Here is an 8,931-nt window from a genome sequence, read left to right on the forward strand (position 1 = left end):
TGTGCTGCTCCACTTAGTACATTGATAATTTTCGTAAGCCATTTAGATGGTCGTTTTAGTAGAGTATTGGATGGTTAGTTTTGCAAGTTTTTCTTATTTTCAATTTTGCTGTACAACATTTTTCAATTCCTTCTATATTGCTTTTGTTTATTTACCCAAAGCATTACCTGAAAGCTTTTATTATTGTTGTGTAATTAAAATTAAATAATTTTCTTCCCAGGCTTGGACCACCAGATTTTCACCCTCGGACGCCAAATTGCCCTGAGGAGACTCTAACAAGGAAATATCTACTATCTGGATATAAAGAAACGGTTGAGGGGCTTGAGGTACATAATTATATTCTGCTGTTTTGTTCATACCAAATTTGATTATGTTTTTATTTATTATTTTTCACTCATGGTCCCGGCTATAGGATTAGGATAAGTATACAATGTTCACTATTTTTTTTGTGTGCTTCAAGAAGCTAGAGAAATCTCACTATCCTAGGTTCAAACTTTTAACAAGATAGTTGTCCTTAATTGCAAGGAGGTGAATCCCTTTCCTCTAGTGTTCATTAGATATTCATTTTCACTCTGTTTATTTTGGTTTCTCTAAATTTACAGCACAATATCCACTTTCTATTTTTTGTATTCATTCTTTCATTTGAAGCCTTTTTAGTTTCAGATTAACTCTTGTATCTTTCATCTTTTCTCCAGGCTATTAGAAAATATCTTTGGGCCATCAATGAATCTCATGCTCAAAAGAGAAACGTAACTTTAACTGTGTCTTTTTTGTATTTTATCCTTTCTAAACATTCTGTTTTATTATGTGTTTTGATGGCTGGTCTTTATCATAAATCTTGGGCTTATTTAATTGGATGGTTACTTCAGTATGCAATCGGATGGTTGGTTTTGATAGATAATGTTAATACAGAAAAATTGGGAGAATTAATTTCAACGACCGTAAATGTTATTTTCATGTTATTATGTTGAAGGCTTCTTTGAATACATTTGATGTGTTTTATTTTTCTTTCGGTTTTTATTTAGTTTGTGTTTGTTAAGTAAACATTTTCATTCAAGATGCTCAAATTGGATTATATCTAAACTGGATAGCTAATTTATGATTTATTTATTCGCATGGCTTTTTCCGGATGAAAAAATTGCTTTCTGGGGCTGTCAAATTGATGCATTGTGTGAAAATAGTTTACATTGATTATTGGTGTGGTTGTAATTGATGGCTGTGCTGCTCCTCTTGGTTTATTAATAATTTTCGTAAGCCATTTGGATGGTCGCTTTAGTAGGGTATTGAATGGTTGGTCTTTCTGATAGATATTGCGCTTATTTATTTGGATCGTTACTTCAGTAAGTGGTTGGATAGTTGGTCTTCATAGTTGATACTATGTTTGCATGAATAAGTTTTTTATCTTGAGTAAAGATGGTTACTATAGGGACATTTGGAGGATTGATCTTGATAAATCTTCTAAAGCATATCAGAGATTAGAAATAAGCTAGAATCTTCAATGCCAATAATTTCTTTTTGGCTTCGATACATTAGTATTATCTTCTGAGGCAATCTAGCTCCAATAAATAAAGTTACATCGATTGAAAAGTAAGATTATGCTATTAATGATACCAGTGTAAAGCCCGCGCGTTGCGTGAATCCGTGTACATAATCATTTTATTATATTTATATAGTTTATTTATAAAAAGATTAATATATATTTATAAGAAGAGTTAATTTACTTACATTGTTGTATAATCTAATTAAAAAAATTAATATATAAAATTCGCAGAACCCGCCGTGGCCCGCGAAGGAAGGGCTACGATGTTGTTATACGGTGGACGCGTTCCTGCGGAACCAGTAGCGATGATGGCCTCCATGACCATCGTCGCCTGATTCCTCTTCCTTTCTCTCTCGATCCAGCATCCTTGTCTCTCTGTCACTCTCGTCACCAGCCACTTTTCCTTCCGTCGTGCTTCTTTTTGTCACCTCTGTGTTTTCTTCTTCTCTACTTCGTTCAGTCTTTCTCTCCCTTAACCCTCTCTGGTTTTGTGACATCGCCGGAGGAAGTCTTCTCTCTACCTGCGCCACCTTCTCCTTCCTACCAAGAGTTTTAGCTCTGTCTCATCTTGTCTTCTCTTTTTTTTATATATATATATATATTTTTGTCTTCTGAATTTTTAATTTTAAAGTTATGAATGACAAATAGGAACAAATATATATGAGGATAAGAAAGAACGAATGATTTTGAATTTGAAATTCAAATTCCCATTCTGGCTTAATATCCAATATGTACATGGAAGCCAATAACAGTCTATCGTGTATTATTTTTGTTGAATTTTGAATAAACATGACACTTGTCAATCACTGAAATAAAACACTTGTTGACTATATAGGTTGGACACTTGTCAAATAACCAACCATTTACTGATCTCCTTTTATATATAAAGGAGATTATTTGGTTGTAGGTTGCCTGCTTCTTTTGTTAGAGTTAGAAACTTAGAATTCAGGGAGACTACTGCGTGAGTAAAATTTCACGGTGCTCCAACAACCCATTTTCACACCAGCCGAACACAAAATCAGATGAGTAAAAAGGTATCCCATTGTTTACATGATTAAAAAGAACATGTTTGGTTATATTTTATGATGTCATTCTGATCCTAATTTTTGGTCAATAGAAATTAGTCGAGACGCGATGCTCACCTTGCTACATTAACAACTTGTTTACCCACTTGGAACTACATAATGAGCACGCTAAATTGGCTGAGATTGAGGCCATTGGATTTGATTTCCTGCAGCAGGTACTGCTATGGCATGTGAAGCAGAGCATGCTCCAACTAGCTAGGGCCTATGACGTGGACTCAAACACTCTCAGGGTCGACGCATGGGACATTCACGTTACCGCCGAACTGATCGGCAGTGTATTCAGCATACCTTCTCGAGGTTAGTCGAAGTTATGTAAAATGTAATAATTCATGTGCGTGGTTTTTGTTTTTTCTTTGTTGACACTGACTGATTATTGTACAATGTTTCGTTAACGTAGGGGACCCAATCCCAGAACTGCAGAAAAAATGCATCACATTTGGCAATTAAGAGAGAGTTCCAGAAGAAAACTACAACACAACTGCGGGACTTTATCTTTGCCTGTCCAATGGAGACCGAGCAACAGAGGATGACTTTTAGACGATACTTTATCCTGATGGTTTTAAAGATGTTTCTTAGCCCACAAGCCAGCAGACTATTTTTCCGTGGCACCTCTCTCTGATTTTGGATGTCTCGAACCCAAGAAGATTCCACTGGCCGTATCAAATATTAAAGTGGTTGCGAGATGCAATAAGGAAATTCCAAGACGAGAACCGGAAAACATGCGGCGGGTGCATATTCGTGTTGCTGGTATCGCAAATAAATTTCCTAATTTTCAAAACATGTACGTCTTAAGGAGTAAATCCTAATATTTAAAATACTTGTGTATAGGTTCTGTACTTTCAGCGCTTAAAGCATGGTCCGTTACATGTATGTCAAGCACCCGAGCCTTGGATTGATGAATGGACCGCTAGTCACTACAAGAAAAAAGGCCTATGGCCACGCTTTTTTTTTTTTGCCACGCTTTAAAAGCGTGGCCAAAAGTGGTCAATGGCCACGCTTTTACGAGGGTGGCGATTGATTAGAGATTTGGCCATGTTTTTTCTTGCTACGCTTAAAAAGCGTGGCTAAAAGGGTCTCTCGCCACGTTTTTATGAGGGTGACAATTGATTAGAGATTTGGCCACGCTTTTTTTTGCCATGCTTCAAAAGCGTGGCCATAGAGAGAAACAGGGACACTTTTAAAACGTGGCGAAAAGTTTTTGATCTTTTCACCCCTAAAAAAGCGTGGCGAAAAGTTTTTTTATCTTGGCACCCCTAAAAAAACGTGGCGAAAAGGTTCCATTAAAAAAAAAAGCTCCCTAAATTAAAGTCCAACACGCTACAATACTCATCAGACTCTTCTACTCTTCTCCCTTGACACTTACACTAACGCTTTGAAACCCTAACACTCAGGCTCTGTTGCTCATCCCCAACTCAGATAGAGCTCATCGTCGGTGCTTGCACTCTCTCCTCTGTCGGCGCTCCCTCTGTCGTCTCCCCTAACCCATCTCTGCTGACGCTCGCATTCCCTGTCGCTCACTCTCTCCTCTGCTCGCATTCTCTGCCCTCCTCCCTCGTCATCTTGCTCAATCTTCCACCACCTTCGAAGTCCTCACTGCATGCATATGGCGTTCTCATACAGACCTCCTCCCAGCTCCAAACCCCAACCGCTACAGTTTCAACAGTAGAACACACCGAACTTTAAGCTCAGTTCCACCACAACTAATTACCCCACTCTCCCTCTCTCTCCTCCTTCTCTCTCTCTCTCCACACGCGTTTCGGTTCCGAACAGAGCCTTGAAAGGTTTTCAACCTTCAACTTCAACGGGATCCGGGACGTATCTGCTTGCTTTTCTCGCTTGCTCCATTATTGTTTTCATGCTTCGCGTCCGAATTGGCTAGTATTCGTAACCGAAGAAAGATTTTTCACTTGAATTCATTTTGTGAAGTTAGGGTTCATTTTTATTTGTGTAAAATGAACTGATTTGAGTACTTTGTGCTACTTTTCTTTTAGCTGAACTTTCCTTATATTTTCATTTCCCCCCTATTTTTTCTTTGAATTGGCTCCTTTCTACTTACTCAATTGAACGATGCTTCTAATTTTGATTTGATTTTATCGAAAGTGACACACCTTCTATGATATTATCGATGATTTTTTATTTTAAAATTCTGTGTTTATGATTGTTAGAGGAGAAAATGTTCATGTTCTCACTCTTATTTTTCACATTTTATTTTATGTTCGGCATAACTTCATTTATACTAATGAGCCTATCTATTTTGCATTTGAATTTAGGTTGTGAAGAGGGTTGTATCAGCAACAGATGCTTTTTTCTTAGGTTCATATGCCTCTGCTGGGACGAAGAGATCTGCAAGAGACAGGCTCGGAAATAATGCTGACAGTTCCTCGTGGTATGGGAATGAACTCAGCAGCAATAGTTGTGGGAATGAACTCGTGGTATGTTTGCTTTTCTCCTGGTATTAGTAGCGCTAGTATGATATCGGATGTGGGAACTCCGCATAGTGAGGAGAATAAAGAATGTATTACTTCACTACTGTATTCTTTGATTGTTCTGTAAATTAACCACGAATAATATATGCATAGGCAGTTTAAATCAGGAAAAAAAAGTAATAGGTTTTTGTTTCGAGACTCTAATGATTGGTGTTAGACTCAGACTAGCCTACCTACTTCTCCAAGTTGTTCTGTATAAGTTCAATTTTAAATAGCAATTGCTTCTGTTGATGATTCTATTCTTATTTTGAGTTGTGTCTTGAACGTTTTGAATCTTGACACCAAAGTTTGAAACACTACTCCCATAGATTTACCTTTTCCTTTCACACCCAAAATAATATCAAATATAATGCACAGAGATATTAAGGTGATTTTTCTTGTAGTATCATTGATTAGCATGTCAGATCTCCTTTTTTTGAGTTACTAATGTTCAATTGTAATCAATTTCAGGGTGCCAATATTCTTGTAGATAATAAAGGTTGCATTAAACTTGCAGATTTTGAGGCCTCCAAACAAGTTGTTGAGCTGGTAATCTAAGTCTTCTCTATTTCTCTACTATAGTACTATTAGATATACTATTTTGACTTTGTGAGGATCTTGTATCTGCGTATTTGTTGAAGAAGCGTCTTTGTTTGATTTAGGTTCAACAAAGATACTGAGACCTGGAAGAAACTTGCAAAAGAAACTGTGCATTCAACAGGATTGAGTTGCTGCATCATGCTCTAGATGTAGAGAATTGTGGTGTTCTTCTCTTCAATGAATCTGAGATACTGGGTTGTGGTGATTGTGGTGCTGCTGCATTTGTCTAATTTGAGGTATTGAAAAAGAAGGACAAGTTCTATGAGCATGTATGCTAATAACACTATTGCCTTAGTGTACAGCTGATACAACACTTCTGATATTCCTGTCATGCTTCTGCTTTCTTTGTTTGTTTATATTTCTGTTAATGCTTTCTCTTTTTTTCTCTGAAATTGCAATCAATGGAGTCAGGTTCAGTATAATAGTACTTAGCAATAACTTCTTATACTGCTCTCTGCACCTTCTAAATTCTAATTCTATGGACCTTTTATGATCCTTGGTATTAATAAATCATTTTATGGTTTCAAGGAACCTAAATACATCCTCGAATTGGTTGTACCTTGCGAACTTTGCATCTTTCAAACCTACTTACATTCCATATGATGACCCATCGGATTTTTCTTTTTCTTTGACACTGGTGGAAGAAGACTCTGTTATCTGGCACCCAAGGTTGGCCTCCCTTTGATATCTATTTAATTTATTTTTATTATCTATCTTACTACATTTTGTTGGCTCAACCATGATATTTAATGCTAATCTTGTGTTAAATGCTTGGTTCTTGCATGTTCTTTTGAAATTATTCCATATGATAGTGCTGTGTTTTGTGTTTTTCCTTTTTGTAACTGATCTGAATTTCATTATACACGGGCAAGTGGTCTTATAAGATAACTTAATATTAGAGGCTTAATTAATAAGAGAATTTGGCAAATGTTAAATGGCTTTGAAACAATTTATGACCCTTATATTCTAATGGAGAAGTTAAATTTTTATTTGAGGATTTTGAACAAAATAATATTGATATTTAGGTAAGCTCACTATTTTATTAATTTCAGTAGTCCTACTTACAACATGAAGTTGCTACAAGGTTATAGGATTAGTTCTTTTATGAAAAATTTTCTAGTTCTTAGTCCTGGTGCGTTGGGTTATTTTTTGCTATAAAATATGTAATGATTCCTATTTATTGATTGATTTATTATGTTTGCAAACTGATTTGAGGTCCCAGAGCCATGCTGTCCTTGCTTTCCACGAAGCTGCTGAAGCCTACATGGTTGGTTTGTTTGAGGACACCAACTTGTGTGCCATCCATGCCAAGAGGTCACTACAATGCCCAAAGACATTTAGCTTGCTCGCCGCATCCGTGGTGAACGTGCTTAGGCTGATTGATTTCATGCTCCTTGATCATTTCGGAATACACCTTGTGTTACTAGTTTAGTATTGTTCAAGTTTCCTATGCCATTGTATAGTTCTTGACAACCTTTTAGGTTTCAATTGATGTCTCTAGAATGATTATTTTGGTTATGGTACAGTAGATCATAGAAAGATACTACTAATGGAATGATTTGATTACTGGTGTAAGACAGTTTATTTTAGATTTAGCTCTTAATAATTAATATCAACTTTGATACAATTCTGAATGTGTTGGGTATTTGATATGTGAACTTCAATAGAATTTCTTTTTCAACATGACAGCAATGATAGTGAGCTTTGTGATTTAATGGCAGTATCTCTTGTTATTGCCACGCTTTAAAAGCGTGGCCGTATCTCTTTCTATTGCCACGTTTCTAAAGCATGGCCGTATCTTCATCTATTGCCACGCTTTAAAAGCGTGACCATATCTCCTACCTGTGGCCATGCTTTAAAAGCGTGGCCATATCTCCTACCTGCGGCCACGCTTTCAAATGTGGCAATCTATAAAAAGCGTGGCAAAAAAAAAAGCGTGGCGATAGGTTTGAAAAAGCGTAACGACAGAGCAACCGCCACCCTTTAAGAGGTCACCCTTTTAAAAGCGTGGCAGTAGTTCAAAAAGCGTGGCGAAAAGCTATCGCCACGCTTTTTATAGCTTTTCGCCACGCTTTAAAAGCGTGGCAATAGAGCTGTTTTCTTGTAGTGAGTGAACTTGATAAGAAGGCCGACCATGTTATCTCACAAGTCCAATCTCTAATAATTTCATTTTTAAAAACAATCCTACAAGCATGAAATGATTAATTAATTCATGCAAATTCTCCATACATATAATCATACCGTTCAATATAAAACAATCACAAATTTAGTTGAATCACAACTCATCGATCACATTTGGATACTGCATTAATCATAAAAATAAACACTCCATTTACATTGCGATTTAAAATCTAAATTATTTGAAAAATAACCATCCATTATCAATGTTTTTTTTATCATAAGTTGATCACCTTGTTCGACTTCTTACCGTTGACAACAACATCGCCGGATACATTTTCATGTTGATTTGATAAATTCTCTGCAACGGCAGATGGAACACAACCAAGCGGTTCAACTATATCGCACTCGATTAAGGAACTTCGGCTCGGTGGTGTGCATGAAGGAGGACGCACACTTGAAACACAATCGTCCTGCGACGTCGACATCGGGAAGAAAGCACACCGGCTGCGCACTGTCCTTGCTGGAGGTCCGGGTTGCTGCGTCGGCGCAAATATCCTGCAAACAAACGGAACGCAGTGCTGCTTGATGGACTGTGCAGACGAGAGGGCAGTGGGAACAGACGCAGACAGCAATCGGTGATCGTGGCGGGGCTGAAGCGGCGAGATTCACGGAGAAATCGAGAGCATGGAGGTATTGTCGTCTTGAGAGAGGAAGGTCGTTGTTTTGATTCTATAACTGACGGTAATCCTAATTTGTTTTAAATTTTAAATTAAAAAAAATCAAAATTAATTAATTATCCATAATTTAATTTTAATTTCAATTAAACCCTATTGTATACATTGTATACTAAAGGTGTTGACTGTTCATACTTTTCCTTTATTTAAATTAAAGTGTAGCATGCAGCTGTAAATGCGAAAAAGGTTATATTAACAACAATATTAGTGTTGAGGTCGGCTAATTCAGCTAAAGTAAGACTTGATTTTTTTTGGTGACTAAATAGAAAAGAAAGAAAAAAAAAAGACAAAACCAAATTAATTGGCTAGGGTCATATCTAAATCTATTAGATGTTGAAGCTCACTCCATGGTTGGCTCCAATTCGAGTGAATGTCCGCGACAGAAG

Source organism: Arachis ipaensis, chromosome B1 (assembly GCF_059453495.1).
Source record: "Arachis ipaensis isolate K30076 ecotype BB chromosome B1, ASM5945349v1, whole genome shotgun sequence".
NCBI lineage: Eukaryota > Viridiplantae > Streptophyta > Magnoliopsida > Fabales > Fabaceae > Arachis > Arachis ipaensis.